This window comes from Aedes aegypti, chromosome 1 (genome assembly GCF_002204515.2).
Source record: "Aedes aegypti strain LVP_AGWG chromosome 1, AaegL5.0 Primary Assembly, whole genome shotgun sequence".
NCBI lineage: Eukaryota > Metazoa > Arthropoda > Insecta > Diptera > Culicidae > Aedes > Aedes aegypti.
The window spans coordinates 220793587-220813636 of NC_035107.1; the positions used below are offsets into that span (position 1 = coordinate 220793587).

Genomic DNA, 20050 nt, shown 5'->3' on the forward strand with positions numbered 1-20050 from the left:
GCTTCTGTTCGAAACTTCAAAAGCTTCTGTTCAAAGCTTCAAAAGCTTCTGTTCTTAGCTTCAAAAGCTTCTGTTCGAAACTTCAAAAGCTTCTGTTCGGAGCTTCAAAAGCTTCTTTTCGAATCTTTAAAAGCTTCTGTTCTAAGCTTTAAAAGCTTCTGTTCGAAACTTCAAAAGCTTCTGTTCGAAGCTTCAAAAGCTTCTGTTCAAAACTTCAGAAGTTTCTTTTGGAAGCTTTAGAAGTTTCTGTTGGAAGCTTCAAAAGCCTCTGTTGGAAGCTTCAAAAGCTTCTGTTGGATGCTTCAAAATCTTCTGTTCGAAGCTACAAAAACTTTTGTTCTAAGCTTCAAAAGCTTATGAACGAAGCTTCTTTTGGAAGCTTCAAAAGCGTCTGTTCGAAGCTTCAAAAGCTTCTTTTCGAATCTTCAACAGCTTCTGTTCGAAGCTTCACAGCTTCTGTTCGAAACCTCAAACCCTTCTGTCCGAGGCACCAAAAGCATCTGTTCGAAGCTTCAAAAGCTTATGATCGAAGCTTCAAAAGCTTATTTTCGAAACTATAAAAGATTCTGTTTGAAGCTTCAAAAGCTGCTGTTCAAAGCTCAAAAATTTTTTGTTTGAAGCTACAAAAGCTTCAGTTTGCAGCTTCAAAAGCTTCTGTTTGAAGCTTCAAAAGCTTCTGTTCGCAGCTTCAAAAGCCTCTGTTGGAAGCTTCAAAAGCTTCTGTTGGATGCTTCAAAAGCTTCAGTTCGAAGCTTCAAAATATTCTGTTCGAAGCTTCAAAAGCTTCTGTTCGAAGCTTCCAAAGCTCCTGTTCGAAGCTTCAAAAGCTTCTGTTCGAAGCATCAGAAGCTTCTGTTCGAAGCATCAAAAGATTCTGTTCGAAGCTTCAAAAGCTTTTGTTCGAAACTTTAAAAACTTCTGATCGAAGCTTCAAAAACTCCGGTGCGAGGCTTTAAAAGTTTCTTTTAGGAGCTTCCAAAGCTTATGTTCGAAGCTTCAAAAGTCTCAGTTTGAAGCATCGAAAGGTTCTGTTCGAAGCATCAAAAGCTTCTGTTCGAAGCTTTTAAACTTCTGTTCGAAGCTTTTAAACTTCGGTTCGAAGCTTTAAAAGCTTCTGTTCGAAGCTTCAAAAGCTTCTGTTCAAAGCATCAAAAGCTTCTGTTCAAAACTTCAAAAGCTTTTTTTTCAAGCTTCAAAAGATTTTGTTCGAAGCTTTGCGAGCCTCTGTTCGAAGCTTCACAAGTTTCTGTTCAACACTTCGAAAGATTCTGTTCGAAGCTTCAAAAACATCTGTTTGAAGCTTCAAAAGCTTCTGTTTGAAGCTTCAAAAGCTTCTGTTTGAAGCTTCAAAAGCTTCTGTTTGAAGCTTCAAAAGCTTCTGTTTGAAGCTTCAAAAGTTTCTGTTCGCTGCTTGAAAGCTTCTGTTCGAAGCTTCAAAAGCGTTCGTTCAAAGCATCAAAAGCTTTTTTTTAGGTTTAAAAGGTTTTGTTCGAAATTTCATAGTATTAAAAAGTTGTGTTCAAAGCTTCTAAATATTTTGATCGCAGCTTTAAACGTTTTAGATTCCAAAGCAATTGAAACTTTTTTTTTAAACATGAAATTTTTTTTTTTGCTAGACATCAGAAACTTTATTGCGTAGTGCCAAAAGTTTTTCCATGAAATTTTAAAAGCTTCTCTTCAATGCATCCGTATCTGTTTGGTGAAGCTTGAACATCTTTTTTTCGATGTCAAATTAGTTTCTCTTAGAGAAAAGCAAGCTCTAACAATTTGTGAAGCTTTGAAAGCTCCTATCAAAGGCTTTTTGACCGTTCAATGTAAATTTAAGTTTATTTAATTATGTTAAAATTACATTCCTCATTTAACATGGCATACAAATGTATACACAAATCTCCTCTCTTTGACACACAAAAGTGCAAAATACATATTTATATCACATTCCATTATAATTCTTTTTCTCGGAAGCGTAAACCAACCATCCATACATCAAACTAACATCAGGTGGCACTATTCCAACTAAAAAAAAATAAACCACCGACACAAATCAATCAACACCAATGGACGACTGCCGGACAAAAGAATTTGAAACTGGCACCCGGCGGGCCGAAAATAAAAATTGATATTTGAATGACCCTCTCCACCGCTTGACATCTCCTCTGAAAACCGAAAGCAAACGATTCCAGTAAACACATCGCTTTTATACACTCACACGCGATCAAAAATAACTACATCCCCGGAAGTTATGCAACCGATGCCCATATTCTAGTCGCAGCCCACGGAACGGGCGACAATTTGCGAAAATGGAGGCGGCCTCCGTCGTCGGAATAAAAATATTAAAACTGATTAAACGCATACCGGACGAACCGGATTGCATTCGAACGAATCCCTGAAATGGAATTCGTTTGGGAATAAAACAAAACGAAAGGCAGCTAGCACAAAAAAAAAAATGGAGGGCTTATTGTTTTCGCTTTTGTGTCCACACAGTGGCCAATGGGTTTGGCTGAAAGGCTGCGATGGCTTTTGTTTGTGTGTGATTTTTTTTGGTGTTTCACTGCAGGGAAAACTCATCAATCGCTCAAATTGAACGAGGATGACAGAAAAAGGGTTTAGGATCAATCCCAATGTTTTGGAGAGGATTCGAGTTTTGTTAAAAGAAAAATTTATTTCATTTTCGTTACCGTGTGAATATTTTTATATATAGAATAGAAAAACTTAGCTTTTAATGCGGTACAACAATGCGGACGCCTTGTACATGCAGACAAATGCGGATTTCAACGTTTATACCACATTATATCAGTTTTGGAAAACTGGTATAATACGTCCAAATGATTGTTGTTTGCCCAATTTGAGTGCCTAGGTGCGCTATTTCTATTAATTCGACTCAAAAGGATATGTTAAGCATCAAATGGTTATAGCTAACAACAGCTGTCCCATTGATAGATCTCAATATCTATCAAATTCAACTTGGCGTCCGTAATTTTTCTCGTTCCTCATCACCCAACTGGAAGAGTGAGGATAACGAGGAGGAGATTGACCACAATGCGCCCGAACAAGTTGAATGAAATGTGAAACCCAACCCTGCCGGAGGATGAATCCAAGTAGGCCACGACAATGAAGAGTTGAAATAAAGGAGAATCGAAAGAACGATTGACGGCGGTGAGTGCTGCCTTCAAAGTGGAGTCGCATGAGTGGCGGCGGCGGCGGCAAGCGGTGTCTTGTTATCGATGTATAAATTTTTAATTAGTAATTTGAGCGGCCGGTTGTGATTGAAAACATAACGGCTGGTGGTTGTTCTGCGGGAAAAAAGGAACGAACATCGGACAGAGAAGACCAGTGTAATTAAAATGGAGGTTCGTTTTAGCAAGTTTTTAATAATCCTCGAAATGGAAAAAGGACTGGCACTGCTCCGATGGTAAATTGACTCCTGGGAATTGGTTCAGTTCTTAGGAAGTGGTCCAATTTAGGTATTAAACTGAGTAATTATTGAAAGGTAATTGAGATCTGTCTAGCTGATTTGGCAACACTGAAAAAAAAAACAGTTTCGTTTTTAAAACTGGTCTAATTCTGAAAAAGATAAAAATGATGTCAAATAAGAATATTTCGAAAGCTTTCCTAGCACCCAACCATTGCAACGAAATATGGAAATTTTACCACTCTAAGTATTTTTTTCAGGTATGTAAAAATCACGATCAGTTATTCTCGCCAGCAGTACCTCCAACTAGACGATGACATATTCAAGTGGTGCACATCGCCGTCCAACAACGCGAGAATAGGCCTCTTTCTGACATACTCCAAAACTGAGGGAGTAAATCCGCACGGATACTATATGTTCCCGTTTTCTCCATTTTGAGCCTCCTCGTCCAAACGAACGAACGAACGAAGGAACGAGCGATCCCACGGATGAATGAATGAGGAGAACCCAGGAATTGGGACAAGTGTCGTAGTGAAAAGAATCCTTCAAAAAATCACTTTTGCCGCATCTTGGCACCGACGAGCAGTGACGATGGAGACGACCGGACTGCTGAACCCGATGAAAAATTGAGTCCTGAAGCCCTATATCAATTTTTGTACCGAATGATTTAACTTACGTCAGAAATATACGTTTACTCAATTTCATAATGGTTGGGATTGATTTAAGTCCTAGTGACTCCTAGAGTCAAACTCAGATATTGGGTGAATTATGTTTTCCGTGTACCGTCCGGAATGTCAAATGGAAACAGCCCCAGTGTTAAACAGTAAACCACGGAGGTTTTTGTCGACAAAGTGGACGTAAACATTATCAAAAGCGTCAAAAGTTTAAAAACAAAATTTAATTTAAAAATAGGACCCTGTTGTGTAATTTTTTTATAAACTGACAATCAAAACTGATCTTTTTTATTCTACACTGAAGGAAAACATCAGGGTAAAGTTTGGACAAATTCTGTTCATAACCTCAAACCAATATAGAAAAACTCTTTGAATAGAAATATCTTTGCAAGTTTTGCTGTTTTGATCGGGTCCCGTGGCCACTTATTTTGAGCCAGGCGTAAAATTTTAAACCGCTCCAAAGAGTGCCGTGCAGAACTCGAGAACCAAAGAAGCACAGATTGCCATTTCACCTCCCTTCGGACTCCTTCTCATCCGCCAACATCGAGTCGAGTCCTTGAGTCTTGGCTCTAACCTTGCCAAATACACACCTCGTGTGAGTTTCCGGAGCCAGGCCTCCTCCTCCTCCACCTTCAGCGCAATCCTTGAGAATGGTGACGAAATGGTTCCTCTAGGCGTAGAAGAAGGAGGAACAACCCGCACCATTCTCCCAGGGCTCATTTGGCCGCACACTGACTGAAATGAAAATTAATGAAAAATCACGTTTTCGCCGAGTCGACAAAGCCAGCGGGAGACGACTTCTTCGGACCTGTGTGGGCTTCGTTCCGTCGAGCCTGTGTGGATGATTCTTTAGAATTTTTCGAGTGAGGTAGGTTCGGAGGATTGGAATGCATCTCTGCAACAATGTATATGAGTGTCTGTATGACACCTTCTAGGTGCCATCGCGAGGCGCAGATTGGCTGTCAGTGTTAATAAAAAAAAGTCGATTTCGTCGACAGACGGTTTTTGTTTTCGTGGGTGGCAAAAGGGCGGTACACAAACGTGGAGACAATGAAGGGCTAGTTTCGACGTGCTTGAGATGGATTTGGACTGTATGGATTTCAAATCGCGAATAGCATGCCATAAATAGGAAGTCAAAAGGGCCTTTGGCGAAGAACGAGAACATTACAAATGTTATTAGAAAAGTTTGTGAAAGCTCCAAGAGCTACTCTCAGATGTGCTCTACACTATTTCAGCAGCAAAGGCATCAATTCACAATGTTATATCAATTTTGAATATAACTAGTATAATCGATTGAGATAGTTTTCTAAGCCAAGGGTGCCATCTTGAGATGGACCTTTTTGTTCTATTTTTCTGAGTCGAGATCAAACATGTATCGAAGTATATGGTAATATTGTTCGTCTCTTGAAATGCCTCCCATAGAGCTACTGCTTTCTCACGTCCTAAGATATCGTTGTTCATTTCATAATGGGCAGTTATCCATTTTTAGGACCACATTTATTCTGAATACTTTTTAATTTGTACCCCGCTAATTTGCATATCGTTCAAATTAAAAATGGTTCAAACGTCATTTAAGTAAAGTGGAATGTAGGAGTAAAGTGAAATGAAATGCTGTGGAACGGAACGCGGAATTAAAACAAAACAGTGGAAGAGTTAACCAGAAACACGTTTCTAGGGTGACTAGATGTACAAACTAAAAATGAACCCCGATGACTTACATGAGGTACCGTTCAAATTAACGAGGGTGTACGGTATTCGATCGTTAATGGCTTCTTCACAACAGTCTTCGTCTAATCCTTGTAGCCCTCTATTTTTGATGTTCTTCAGTGTTCTTCTGAAGTGTCACACAATTCGCTTCGCTGCATCCCATGACCGATCTCTCTCGATTCCAATTCGCAAGCAGTGTACGGCTCATCATCAAGACTGTTACCACAAACCTTGTCACACTTCCATCGTATCAAGACAGAGTTGGTGGTCTGAAGACCATCACTTCTGCTTCATAAGCAGAAGGCCATGGATTCAACCCAGGCCAGTCACAAGGACCAGAGAGAACAATGAACCATTTCCCTACGCTTCCATACTTCCATCATTATAGCACGCCTTTCCTTACGCCTGATACTTAGGCAGTCTGCTAACCAAGAGCAAGTGTCTCTGTCATAAAAAATACACTTTCCCGCATGAACTGGCGGATATTCAGGGGTATATCCGGTCAGCTGTGGGCCAGTTTCAAAAGCACCATCACTTCCTCCCCCTTCCACTCATTGGTCAGCATTCTGACGTGGCAGGTGTCATTGTTGCCTTATGGGTAGTATCCACTTCGTAAGTACCGTGCAAAAGGATAGGACAAGTACTGGCCAGGGAATGTTTCAGCTGTGCAATTTACTCGAGCTGTATCCAGTTGGCCAGTAGAGCGAATGTCCGTAACATTTCATATAATGCCTGCCGTGCAAATTGAATGGAACTGTCATTTTTGTCAAAATGGACCGCTCGATTATTCCGCAAGGAAAATAGTGACAGTTCGCTCATACTGGATCAGCTGTCAAAATTACCTTGGTATTAGCAGCAAAACTATAAAAATTCATTTAGGAGTTCTGTCAAGAGTTTTTCAATATTGAAAAAAAAATTAGTCTGTTTCATTAGTAATGTTTCCTCAAATTCTTCAGGAAAAGTTAAGTAATGGCTAAATTTTTGTTTAAATAATTTTGAAAGTTCCGTAAGAAAGTCATCGATGAAAAAATAGAAAAATCAATTGAATCAGCAAATGGTCCCTGGGCTCACAAAATGCTGGTGGATTGCATGAGTGATGGAACACTTTTTAACGACGCAGATGTTGAAGTGGAACTGGAACATTCGGCCGTCGAAGGACTTTTGTGAGCTGCTCTGTTATGAGATGTGTGGAATGCATCTCTTCCGAACAGTTAAAATCGCCAACGAGCTTGTCAAGCAAAATCTCCGCTCAAAGTCAAGCATTGCCCGGTTCTGCATAGTCCGGAAGAAGTAAGTACATTTTGGAACAATGTGGGAACTCGCGGAAATTTCACCAAGAATGTCATCGATATGATGACAAGGCACCGAAAAACTTTTTTTTTTTATTTGCTTTCTTTAGTTTCCGAAGAACTTAAACTTTTTCAAAAACATAATTTCACTAGAAAACATCACCGATCGCCATGAGATACGTTGACTAAGGTAAAGAAAATGACAGTTAGATTTGTGTAACGCCCTGAGCATTCAAATTCTTGCATTGAGTGTACCAGTTATGGCCATAGTGGTTCCCTATTTCGCCATACGTGACAACTTGAATGTCTCCACATTTTGAAAAGTTTTGTGTGTTTTAGCAATAAGATATAGGATATATCTTGATGTTAAAACATTCAAAAACATTGAAAATGTGAAAGTTATCGAAATAATGCATATGGCCAAATAGGGAACCACTATGGCCATAACTGGTACACTTTCCCTAGTCACGATTTCATGACTTTAAGTCATGATATCATGAAACATAAAATTTTATGAATTCATGACTTTTTGTTCATGAATTCGGCAACGGATTTTTTTCCGTGTACTGAATTCCCGTCGAACTTCAACAAAAGTTGTAAGTCAAATTGGTCAAACAAAATCACATTGGATCCTCACAAAATTCAGGGCGTTAATTTTACACAATTATGGAAAAAAAAATTGAGCAAACCTGGGCAGGATTATTGAAAATATTGGGAAGTTTAACAACTACCGAAAAACTAAACATTACACATGCATATTTTTTTACGTTTAGATTAGATGGACAAATCTCATAAAATCATAGGCATGAATTTTATGGAAAACTTGTGCAAGATTCTCATGTGTGTTAGGCAGGATTTTTACAGAATCTTTGGCAGTATCCTCGATAAATAAACACTGAATCTGGAACATAATCACCGGTAGGGCATGAATCCTAGGTGGGATTTTAATAAAATTCTGAGTAGGATTTAAATAAAGTACTAGACAGCAGGAGCCCAGATAGCCGTAGCGGTAAACGCGCAGCTATTCAGCATGACCACGCTGAGGGTCGTGGGTTCGAATTCCGCTGGTCGAGGATCTTTTCGTAAAGGAAATTTTCTCGATTCCCTGGGCATAGAGTATCTTCGTACCTGCCACACGATATACACATGCAAAAATGGTCAATCGGCAAAGAAAGCTCTCAGTTAAATACTGTGGAAGTGCTCATAAGAACACTAATCCCTGAAGCAGGCTTTGTCCCGGTTGGGACGTAATGCCACAAAGAAGAAGAAGACTAGACAGCAGTTTGACATATTTTTGGACTGGGTTACAAAACAATCTTAAACAATGTTCTGACATAATACTATGAACCATTTTCAAAAAACCATGCGCATAGTTCTCATTTAATCCTAAACAAAATCAAGGGCAACATTCTCGAAAAATCCAAATCTGTTTTTTTTTTCAGAATCTTAGGCAGGACTACCTGGGGCAAGTTGGATTTTGAAAGAACACTGAGCAAATGTCTTATAAAAACTTAAATTTCATTCTCATAAAATTCAAGGCAAGATGATTAACAAAACTCAATAAAGGCGGCAAGCTGTAAGTAGGGCCGGATCCAATTCTTGGCACTTTTGATTCACTTGGGCAGGGGGGGTTTTTAAAAGCTACAAAGCTCATATTTGGCCACAAGATGCGTCTTAATGAAGTGCCTCTTTCTGCAAAAGTTCGGACAATTCGGCCGAGAAAAACCCCCCATGCCAAAGTGAATCATGGAAGTGCCCAAGTGGTTCTGCACCCTATCTTCTTCAAATTGAAAAAAAAAAAACTGTTTTGTTGGCTGATTTTGTTCGATATCAGTAGAAAAGATTTTTTATGGACTACAAAAAGTTTGGCCCGCCACCAAATTTCGTTTCTACGGTTTGGCCCGCAGTTCAAAAAGGTATAGACAGCTATAATAAGATTTATTTTAGGCATTTGTATAAAATTAAGAATTCATATAAACTAACAACAAGTTTTTCTTCTATCTTCCTCAGGTAGCCAAGGGTTAATCCTAACGCAGGAGTGAACGGTCATCTGATTGACCTTAATATTAAATGATTGACTGGATCAGATTATACGTTAACAATATATAATGTTTTAACTCACTTTGCTTTTCAGGATCTTAGTTTTTGAGAATAAAATCGTATAAATTTTATCAGTGTAGATAGGTATCAAATCTAGGTTATCAAATTGCAAATGTTTAGTTAGAATATCAAATTTTATCATTATTTCACGGATTTCAGTGTTTTGCATGTTAACTTACATAAAACTAGTAGCACTCTCTAAACAGTATCAAGTTTATATTGAAATAAAGGATTTAACTTTAGAATTCAATAGTTCCGTAGCATTACTTATTAAAAACGTGATTCTTCAATTCAGGCTTTTCAATTTTTCTTTCTCATCATATTATCAGAATCCCTCATCATATAAATATAGGTAATCCTTTTGACGGGTCATCTGACAGACGGCGTTTCTTTCATCGTCGGTCACAATTAATCGTACCTTCCACAGGGTGTTCAGTACACTCGGCGGTACAGGCTTGTCCCGATATTCCGAACAGGCCTGCTCTAATATATAATAACACATATATCGGACTTTTTCGGTTATCCAATCTGCATGGTTATTAAATTAATTAACTCAAGTTAATTAATTTAATAACCATGTGGATTGGATTACTGAAAAAGATCAATATATGTGTTACTAAATGTATAAAAAAAATCGCTAAAAAATATGTAAAATAGTATATTTGTATAAGGATTCTGGCGCTATTTTTTTCTAGTTATTTATTCACAGTCACAGTTTTCAATCCTTGGTGATAATTCATTGAGTTAACGAAAACGTTCATGCTTAAACCAGAGAATAGTTTACTAAAAATATAAGCGATGGACAAAAAGAATCGGAGCCGGTCAAAAGATCCGGATCACTCAAAAGCAGTGATGAAAAGTGGTGAACTTGTCTGCTGAACTGAAAAAAAAAAACAAAACAGTACAAAATGCTCGGGAGCATCAGAGTTTTGATTAACTCGCATCTGTCGTGCTCGCGAGTAAACGAAGCTAAAGTTATTCATGAGCGTGTTCGGAGCTGTTCCGGTTTTTAAGGATTTTTGACTACAAACTGGTAGTTTACTGTCGATTTGATGGATATATAACTGATTTGTCTGTCAAAACCGTAATAAATCATACTTTGTTCGGTTACTCGCGAGTAGAAAATTGCGAACATTTTGCTATTTCTTTCGATATGTTCTCTCGAGCATCCGGGAGCGAACTTACTCACACCAAGCCTGTTCAAGAGTCTTTCATGTTTGTTTTGCGTCAGTTTACACTCGTGAGGTGCTTCTTGATGTGAACATTTCCACCACTGCTCCAAAGTACGAGTGATTCTTGGCTCTTTTTTTTTTTGGCGAGAATCGGTTCATTTGATCAGCACGGATCAGACAAAAATTGACCCGGAAAAGACTTGACAGAAACCGCTCTGCGGTGCAAGAATGAGACAAAAGGCGTTTTAAAAGTATTAACACAAATAAAAATACAAATTCACTGTTTGTAAAAAATCGTTTATATCATGTTTATTAAAAAGGATTCTTTTGTGAATAAATCAAAACATCAACCCTTGCATTGCATTTGATGATATATCGTCACATTTGTTTTGTTTTCCCGAAATTATAGAATCAAAGTGTGTAGCATATATGTCAACAAATCCCTGTGACTGTTGAAACCATATAATTATGTCTATATCAAACAAAATGGGAATTTTTCCAACATCTGGCTGATGTTGATCAGACACCGAAGGATTTCGATCAGCAATTGAGTGAGCGGGCGTCAAAAAAGGCCATTTTTAGCGTTATGAAATATATGAATGAACTTTAATAACAAGAAAGTAAGTTTTCACCGCACTAATTTAAAGCAAAGCAATGCAGGCGATTTCAAGCAAATGAAAATCTTTATTCATTCAACGAATCTATTCAGCAATACCATGCTCAGGGCCGTGGGTTCTAAACCCATTGGTCAAGGAATTTTCTTCAAGAATTCATGAATGTAAATGCAAAAATGATTAATTGGCAAAGAGCTTTCAATTAATAACAGCGGATATGCTCATTAGAACTCTAAGCTGAGAAGCAGACTCTGTTCCAATTGGTACGCAACGCTAAGAGGAAGAAGTTCACTTTTTTATACAGCCATTCCATGAAAAACCGATCTAGTGGGTCTCCGAATTCCGTGAAAATTTGCTATTTTGTTCTTTATCCGAAATAATGATACACGTATTTTTGGATTTTTTGATTAGGGTGACCATTTCCGAAATAGGGTGACCAGAAAAATCGCGATTTTGCAAAATTTTTATTTTTAAAAAAATTATAACTTTTGAACCGTTTGACCGATTTTCAATCTTTTTGGACGAAATGAAGGCTAAAGATTTTGACTTTTTGGAAAAAATATAAAATTTCACAAAAATTGTGTTTTTTACATGAAAAATCTCAATAGTTTCCGTTTTTTCGTGTTTTAAAGGCCTCGGGACCAAAGGGGCTATTGCTGCTCTCATTTTTTCTTAAAAGTTCAGAAAATTTCACGTAAACTGTCAAATTTTCAGCGATGTATGTTTTTTAGTTTTTGAGATATATTTTTTTGAAAATAAATAATCAGTCATTTTTCATCGGCACACACTGTAGATCTCAGCGCATTAGATTTGTAATGTTTAAAAAAAATCATAACTTTTGAACAGCTCAACCGATTTCCAATATTTTTTTATGGAATGAAAGCTTAAGGTCTCAACTTTTCAGAAAAAATAGAAAAAAAAAAGAAAAAAAAATAGAAAACCTTGAAAAAAAAAAATTTTTTCACATTAAAATATATGAAAATTTCTCAAAAAACTAGAAATTTTTATATTTTTTCACGTTTAAACATATTTTTATCAGATTTTTCAATTTTGTCTGAAAAGTGGAAATTTTAAGCTTTCATTCCATACAAAAAGATTGGAAATCGGTTAAGCTGTTCAAAAGTTATAATTATTTTTAAACATTACAAATCTAATGCGCTGAGATCTACAGTGTGTGCCGATGAAAAATGACTGATTTTTTATTTTCAAAAAAATATATCTCAAAAACTAAAAAACATACATCGCTGAAAATTTGACAGATTACGTGAAATTTTCTGAACTTCTAAGAAACTTAACTTATTTCTAACCGGAGGGAAAATAACTATCGAGCTGGTAAATTTTAACTAAAAGTTAAACGAATCGGTAAAACGGTTCACAGCCTGAGTTAAAGTTTTCTAAGTGACATAAGTCTAATAAAGTGAGTGCAGTAATTGAAACTAACCAAATGATGATACCGATAATGATGATAAATGCCTAGGATTACTGTTCAATAGTTCAGGAACTGCGAAGTTGCTGGTGAAATTGGCTTCTGTTGATAACCAGACTCTTGGAACAATAACATTTGTTGGAGGAATGTAATGGAGAGGTCATAAACTCCATCCATAAGACAGCCGACAAGTTGGATTGTTAGAATATCCAAGTAGTTCCGAACGTCGCTTACAACCTGTTATCCCAGATCATCTTGCGTCTTCTGTTTCCTACAGTAAGTGAGTTCACAAAATGTAATCAAGTCAGTTTTGTAGACGATCACTGTACCATGTAGGGTGTCAATGCTAGTAATGGATCCCTTAGTAGCTGAAATTCATTCTCGACGCCTTTCCGCAATTATATCTCAGGCCGATATACGTTTTGTGGAGTCTAATGACAAGTTCAATGTCTTTACTTCACAGTACACTCATGCAACATACAAAATCAAACGATTTTCCCAGAGAAATCTACATTTGGAAAACTGTTGTCCGAATGCCTATTATGGACCCTCTAGGGGTCCATAATAGGATTGTTTACAAATTTGACGTTGCGTATTATGGACCCTCCATTTGATTCCCATGTAATCCGGCTCGCTGCCGACGTGCCTATTATGGACCCCCCTGGAAATGCGTATTATGGACCCTCTTGTGTGGTTTCATTTACAAAACTATTCAAATATCTGTATTTATGCGCCTCAAACCAAATATTTTGCCTGAAACTGCTGACTAACAATGCAATCGAAGCTCTCCCGGTGGATTTTCATAGGAATCAGGTTGCTTTGAGTGCTAATTTTATGTTTTTCTGTAGGGGGTCCATAATACGCAAAGGGTCCATAACCGGCATCGACTCCCTATTCACCGTATAGCGCTCCTGGGAAGCTTGCAAGATCAATAAGAGCTACTTCAAATCCAACGGAGGAAAAGTTTTGGGCCATCTGTGCTTCTTTGCGCTAGAAGACGTTTGGCGAAGTGCCGTATTTAACAACCATGGAACGATGCTCATAAGATCCAGTCAATTTGTTTGCTTCCCGGGTAATATGGATATTTGCAAAGAAGGAGCAGCGTAAGGAACACTTTTCAAGTGGTGGATAAGTTTGTCGATCTTGTATATTTTTTGAAGGTTAAAGCGAAAGCGAAAAGTATGCGCTGGCGGTTGTAAACACATGGAACGTTTTAAGCTGCAGAAAAATAAAGTTTGATCCCAATGAATAAAGGATGGGACTTTCCGCGCCTTTTCAGTTTTGAATATCACCCTATTAGTTTATATCGTTTCCTTGAAAAACGAAAATAAACTGCAATCATTTGCTCTAAAGCAGTTGGACGAATTTTCTTCCCGTCACAATCTCGGGCCAACAAGTCTCGCATCAATCCACCCTAATCCCGAAATTAGCATTTTTTCTTCCCCGAGAGCCATCATTATCGCCTGAATTTTTCATCAACCGCCGCACGGTCCTGGTAATCGCAGGAGGCCCGATAGAACCAGAAATCCAGAACCCGGTGCAAGTGCAAGCGGAGCGGTGCAGGTCATTGGCCTCTCTCTCCCTTTCGATTCCAACTCGTTCAGCACATATGCACCGGCCTACTACGTTTGAGTTTGTTTTTTTTCTCACTTCTGGAACCTGGTTCCGGACACACTTCTTGGGTTGGTGCGGATTAAAAACCGTGCAGGGATTTCGGTCGGTTCCGAACCGTCACACGCATGCAGGCAAAAATTGCAACAAACTGTCTATCCTCGGTTTCCTCCTACTCCGTTTTCTGTAACGTTCATGGCGTAGTATTCCAAATAAGACGGCTGGTTTCCCCTCCCTGCATGTATGCAAAATGCACATGTTATGTCAATGCAAACCTTGAACATGGGATGCACCTACCCGGGTAGACGAACGACACGTGGTCGACGGTAATGATATGGTGTTTTGGTGGTGAGGGTGGCGGCGGTGGAGGTGCTGCTGCATCGATGATGCACTTCGGTTTGGATAGAAGATGGGAAAAAATGACTGGCGCTGCAGGTTTTTGGAATCTTTTTTTGCCCTATGGTAGAGAAGGGTTGAGCAGTGCTGGTGGAGGTGCATTATCATTACGAAAAACACACTCATCAAAAATTTACACAAAACTGTGCCGATTCTGAAGGGGGAAGTTTCTAGATAGGAAATCTAGAGCAACTGTTTTCGTTCGAGAAGTATCGTTTCGGAGCTGCAGTCTGAATGACAGAAGTTCTTATTCTGAAAAAAAAAAAAAAATATTATATAGAAATTATCTTAGAAAATCCGGAAATAGTATTGGAAGCATAGTTGAAGTATTCGTTTTGAGATTCTGGTTCAGAATGCTCTCAGGATTCTGCTTCAGAATATTATCAGGATTTTGCTTCAGAATCATCCTCATCTATTCCAGCATTCTTTCATTATTCTGCTTAGAAACCGTTTCAGGATTCGTCGTCAGAGTCCTCTCAGGAATTTGCTCCAGAATTCTCTTTGGATTCTGCTGCAGAATCTCAGCATTCTGCTTCAGACTCCTTTCAGGATTATACTTCAGAATCCTCTCAGGGTTCTGGTTCAGAATCCTCTTGAAATTCTGCTTCAGAGTCCTCTTGGGATTCTGCTTCAGAGTTCTCTAGGGATTCTGCTTCAGAGTTATCTTGGGATTCTGCTTCAAAATCGTTTCGGGATTTTGCTTCAGAATCGTCTTGGGATTGCTCTCAGGAATCTGCTCCAGAATTCTGCTGCATAATCTCAGCATTCTGCTTCAGACTCCTCTCAGGATTATACTTCAGAATCCTCTTCCCAGACAACCAGAATGTACATATAACGAAATCACCTTTTGCGTTATGCGATGCTTAAATGCGCAAAGTTTCACATATAAGATGTTGCGAAAAGGCCTTATGCGTACAAAAGTGGAGGCGATATACGTGCATATTTTATATGATGAAAACTAACATGTAATGCGAGTGTGTAAATTTTATTGCGAACTAGTTTGTACTCTTATGCGACTTAATTTATGATAACAAAATTGATTTGACAGCTGCTACGGATTGATCCGAGTTACTTTGTACGAGTATACGGGACGAAACGAAATGTACGTATGAACTCATAAAATAGCGTTTTATGCGAGAAAACTCATCGATCAAACGATATAATCCACCATGTTGTGCGGGTGTGATGAAATTTGTGTAAATAAACGACTTTGTTCGTAAACTGTTATGCGACTTCTGGTTGTCTGGGTTGGGATTCTGCTTCAGAAACCTCTCAGAATTCTGCTTCAGAAACCTCACAGGATTATATTTCAGAATCCTATCAGGATTCTGGTTCAGAATTCCCTCAGGATTCTGGTTCAGAATCTTCTTGGGATTCTGCTTCAGAGCCTTTTGGGATTCTGCTTCAGAATCCTCTTGGGATTTTGCTTCAGAATCCTCTTGGGATTCTGCTTCAGAATCATCTTGAGATTCTGCTTCAAAACCCTCTCAAGATTCTGGTACAGAATACTTTTGGAATTCTGCCTCAGAATCCTCTTAGGATTCTGCTTCAGAATGCTCTTGGGACTCTGCTTCAGAATCCTCTCAGGATTTTTCTTCAGAATCCTCTCAGTATTCTGCTCCAGAATTCTCTAGTGATTCTGCTTCAGAATCCTCTAAGGATTGTGATCTTAGGATTCTGCTTCAGAATAATAAATAATAATATATATGTATCATAACTAACTGGTCATACTAGTCGATACGAAGGCCTGTATATGTCAATCTGACGGACGTTACCTAACGGAGCTCTTGAATAAACTGTAAGCATAGTTATTATCAAAACTTGGTGAATTATGATTGTTTGAGTCTGCGTAACCATATTCATTTACCTTCAATATCTCACTGTTTATGCTAGTGAATTTGAAGAATTCGGCATTCTTGGAAAACCTTCAACATTGAGTTCGTCTGAACTACTCAAATAATCCTTCCACAATCCCCAGCTTTAAGAACTCAACTGCAACATTCTACTTTAAGCTTATTGACATTTCTGCTTTCGCACACAGAACCTTCCCCCCCGAAAGCAAACGTCCTCGCGTCAGCCTTACCGCAATCCATCTTCCCGAAGACTTCCTTTCCGTACCTCGGTCGGAACCGGAACGCCGTGTGTAAATCTGTCAAAGGCACACACAAAAAAAAAAAACAGAAATAGTCCACGAATGCACATGCACTTCTACCGACACCGACATCAAATGCATCCACGACTTCAACGGAAAGGGACGACCAACGACTGCAATATATTTACCAAACACACAGAAATGCATTTCTTCGGGAAACAGAAAAAAAACAGATTCCTACCCCTTTCCTTCGGGGTCTATTCTTACCCCATATGAGCATGTTCCTATTCGATATGGGTCGTTTCGTGTCGTGTCATGCATTTTTCGGTGCACCGCCGGGTTGCATTCTCCTCCGCCAGTTACAAAACTGCAGAACGCAACTTCCCGCCAAAGGTTAAGGTAAAGATGAAGCCAAATCTCAATTTTTTAAGAGCACAAATCTGAAGAACTGAACATTCGCTTGAGGTGACAACTTGATTGATTGGTCACCTCCAGCAAGTGACCAATCGATCAAGTTTTCAGCCTAAGCGGACATTCGGTTCTCCAGATCTGTGCTCTCGGAAATGTAGGGTTTGGTTTCGATTTATCTTCACCTTAAAGCAGTAGTGGCACACCTAGAAGTGCATCTCCTCCTTGTTTCGTTCGTTCGTCTAGGCTGTGTCGTGAGGTAAGAAGTGTCCTTCCCCTCGTTCGACTTTCACTTTGACATACAGGTGGCGGTAGCGAGGTGGCGGACAGCAGCGTGGGTGACGGTCGCGTACCTTACCTTGGTCCGTCCGTCCGTCCATGCAGCCATGCGTCTTTGAGGTTAGTTTCCTGCCACATTGGCGAAATCTATCTCGATCGATGTGCGGAACGTTCATGTCAAAGGGAGGAGGGGAAGATGGAGGAGTTTTTGTGTAATCCAATGCTACTTTTTGTTTTGAAATTTATTTGCATTTGAGCTCTTTCCTCGCGTCTCCCGCCATGGGTTTGAAATGTGTCCTAGGGAGTGATGGATTTGGTGCGTTGCGACTATCGCTGGTAGTGGTGGTGGTGGTGGCGCCTCTAAATGAAAACAAGCGGTCAAAGTAGTCACAGATAGTCACCTCAACAAGCCTACTTGGATCGGTTTTGTTTAGGGGGAATTATTCGTGCTACGAAAAACAAGGGCAAATGAAATAGTGTTACGTAAGAACGCGGCCTACTTTGCTAAACATTCGGTAAAAGTGGCAGTTGATAGTAGGATTTGTTTACAAAACGAAATTTTGTAACATTCCCACAAAATTTCCTTAAATTGCTTACTGAAATTAACTCATTTCGTCTAGGTTACAGTACTAGAACACTTTGCCGCGCCAGTGAACCGAAAAGTCGAAGTAAATCCTTTGATTTTGCGAGCGGTGATATAAGTAACCACTACTACACCACTGCACTACCACCACCATAACCCAGATCGCCATGTGGATGTGATGTGTGTGGTTTATCCGTCGGTGCATAAGGAAGTGCATCGTATGCACCTCCGTCTACTTTCCACCAGGCGAAACCGAGCGAATAAACGAACGAGAAAAAAAACCAAAGGGGAGTTTTTGATGATATTTATTTTGCGTTTTTGAACCACAAATGCCGCTTTTTTCGCCACTTCCTTGCCGCCGAATGTGACATACACGTTTTGTGTCATTTACGTTACGAAGCGGTTTGGGGCCTCACTCCTCGGGGAAATTGAACACTGCTGGTGAGTCCTGTCGGGTCCTTGTCGAAGTTACGAAGAATAACAATTCAAAATGTGAAAAAAAATGGTCGGGTTCTCTTACAAAACTGCATTCAATAACATATTTTACTTCCGAGAGGATCTGAAGCAGAATCTTGAGGTTTTTGAAGCAGAATCCTGAGAAAAATCTGAAGCAGAATCATAAAAAGATTCTGAAACAGAACCCTAAGGGAATTTTGAAGCCGAATTCTGTGAGGACTCTGAAGCAGAATCCTTAAAGAAAGCAGAATACTGAGAGGATTCTGAAGCAGAATCCTAAGAAAATTCTGAAGCAGAATCCTAAGAAAATTCTGAAGCAGAATCTTAAGAGGATTCTGAAGCAGAATCCTAAGAAAATTCTGAAGCAGAATCCTAAGAGGATTTTAAAGCAGAATCCTAAAAGGATTCTGAAGCAGAATCCTGAGAGGATTCTGAAGCAGAATCCTAAGAAAATTCCGAAGCAGAATCCTAAGAGGATTTTAAAGCAGAATTCTGAGAGGATTCTGAAGCAAAATGCTAAGAAAATTCTGAAGCAGAATCCTAAGAGGATTTTAGAGCAGAAACCTAAGAGAATTCTGAAGCAGAATCCTGAGAGGTTTCTGAAGCAGAATCCTAAGAAAATTCTGAAGCAGAATTCTAAGAGGATTTTAAAGCAGAATCCTAAGAGGATTCTGAAGCAGAATCCTGAGAGGATTCTAAAGCAGAATCTTGAGAGGATTCTGAAGCAGAATCATAAGAAAATTCTGAAGCAGAATCCTAAGAGGATTTTAAAGCAGAATCCTAAGAGGATTCTGAAGCAGAATCCTAAGAGGATTCTGAAGCAGAATCCTGAGAGGATTCTGAAGCAGAATCCTAAGAAAATTCTGAAGCAGAATCCTAAGAGGATTTTAAAGCAGAATCGTGAGAGGATTCTGAAGCAGAATCCTGAGAGGATTCTGAATCAGAATCCTGAGAGGATTCGGAAGCAGAATCCAAAGAAAATTCTGAAGCAGAATCCTAAGAGGATTTTAAAGCAGAATCCTAAGAGGATTCTGAAGCAGAATCCTAAGAGGATTCTGAAGCAGAATCCTGAGAGGATTCTGAAGCAGAATCCTAAGAAAATTCTGAAGCAGAATCCTAAGAGGATTTTAAAGCAGAATCGTGAGAGGATTCTGAAGCAGAATCCTGAGAGGATTCTGAATCAGAATCCTGAGAGGATTCGGAAGCAGAATCCAAAGAAAATTCTGAAGCAGAATCCTAAGAGGATTTTAAAGCAGAATCCTTAAAGGATTCGGAAGCAGAAGCTTGAGAGGATTTTAAAGCAGAATCCTGAGAGGATTCTGAAGCAGAATCCTAAGAAAATTCTGAAGCAGAATCCTAAGAGAATTCTTAAGCAGAATCATTAAAGGATTCTGAAGCAGAATCCTAAGGGAATTTTGAAGCCGAATCCTATGAGGACTCAGAAGCAGAATCCTTAAAGAATTCGGAAGCAGAAGCTTGAGAGGATTCTGAAGCAGAATCCTGAGAGGATTCTGAAGTAGAATCCTGAGAGAATTCTGAAGCAGAATCCTGAGAGGATTCTGAAGCAGAATCCTAAGAAAGTTCTGAAGCAGAATCCTAAGAGTATTTTAAAGCAGAATCTTAAGAGGATTCTGAAGCAGAATCTTGAGGTTTTTGAAGCAGAATCCTAAGAGAATTCTTAAGCAGAATCATTAAAGGATTCTGAAGCAGAATCCTAAGAGAATTTTCAAGCCAAATTCTGTGAGGACTCAGAAGCAGAATCCCTAAAGAATTCGGAACAGAATCTTGAGAGGATTCTGAAGCAAAATACTGAGAGGATTCTGAAGCAGAATCT

General features: G+C 39.0%; 1 protein-coding gene across 2 annotated transcripts in view; it reads right to left on the reverse strand.

Annotated features, from left to right (window-relative positions):
* LOC5565069 (mushroom body large-type Kenyon cell-specific protein 1) overlaps nucleotides 1-20050 on the reverse strand; it is a 602053-nt gene that overhangs the window by 42285 nt on the left and 539718 nt on the right. The gene's annotated exons all lie outside the window — the stretch shown is intronic.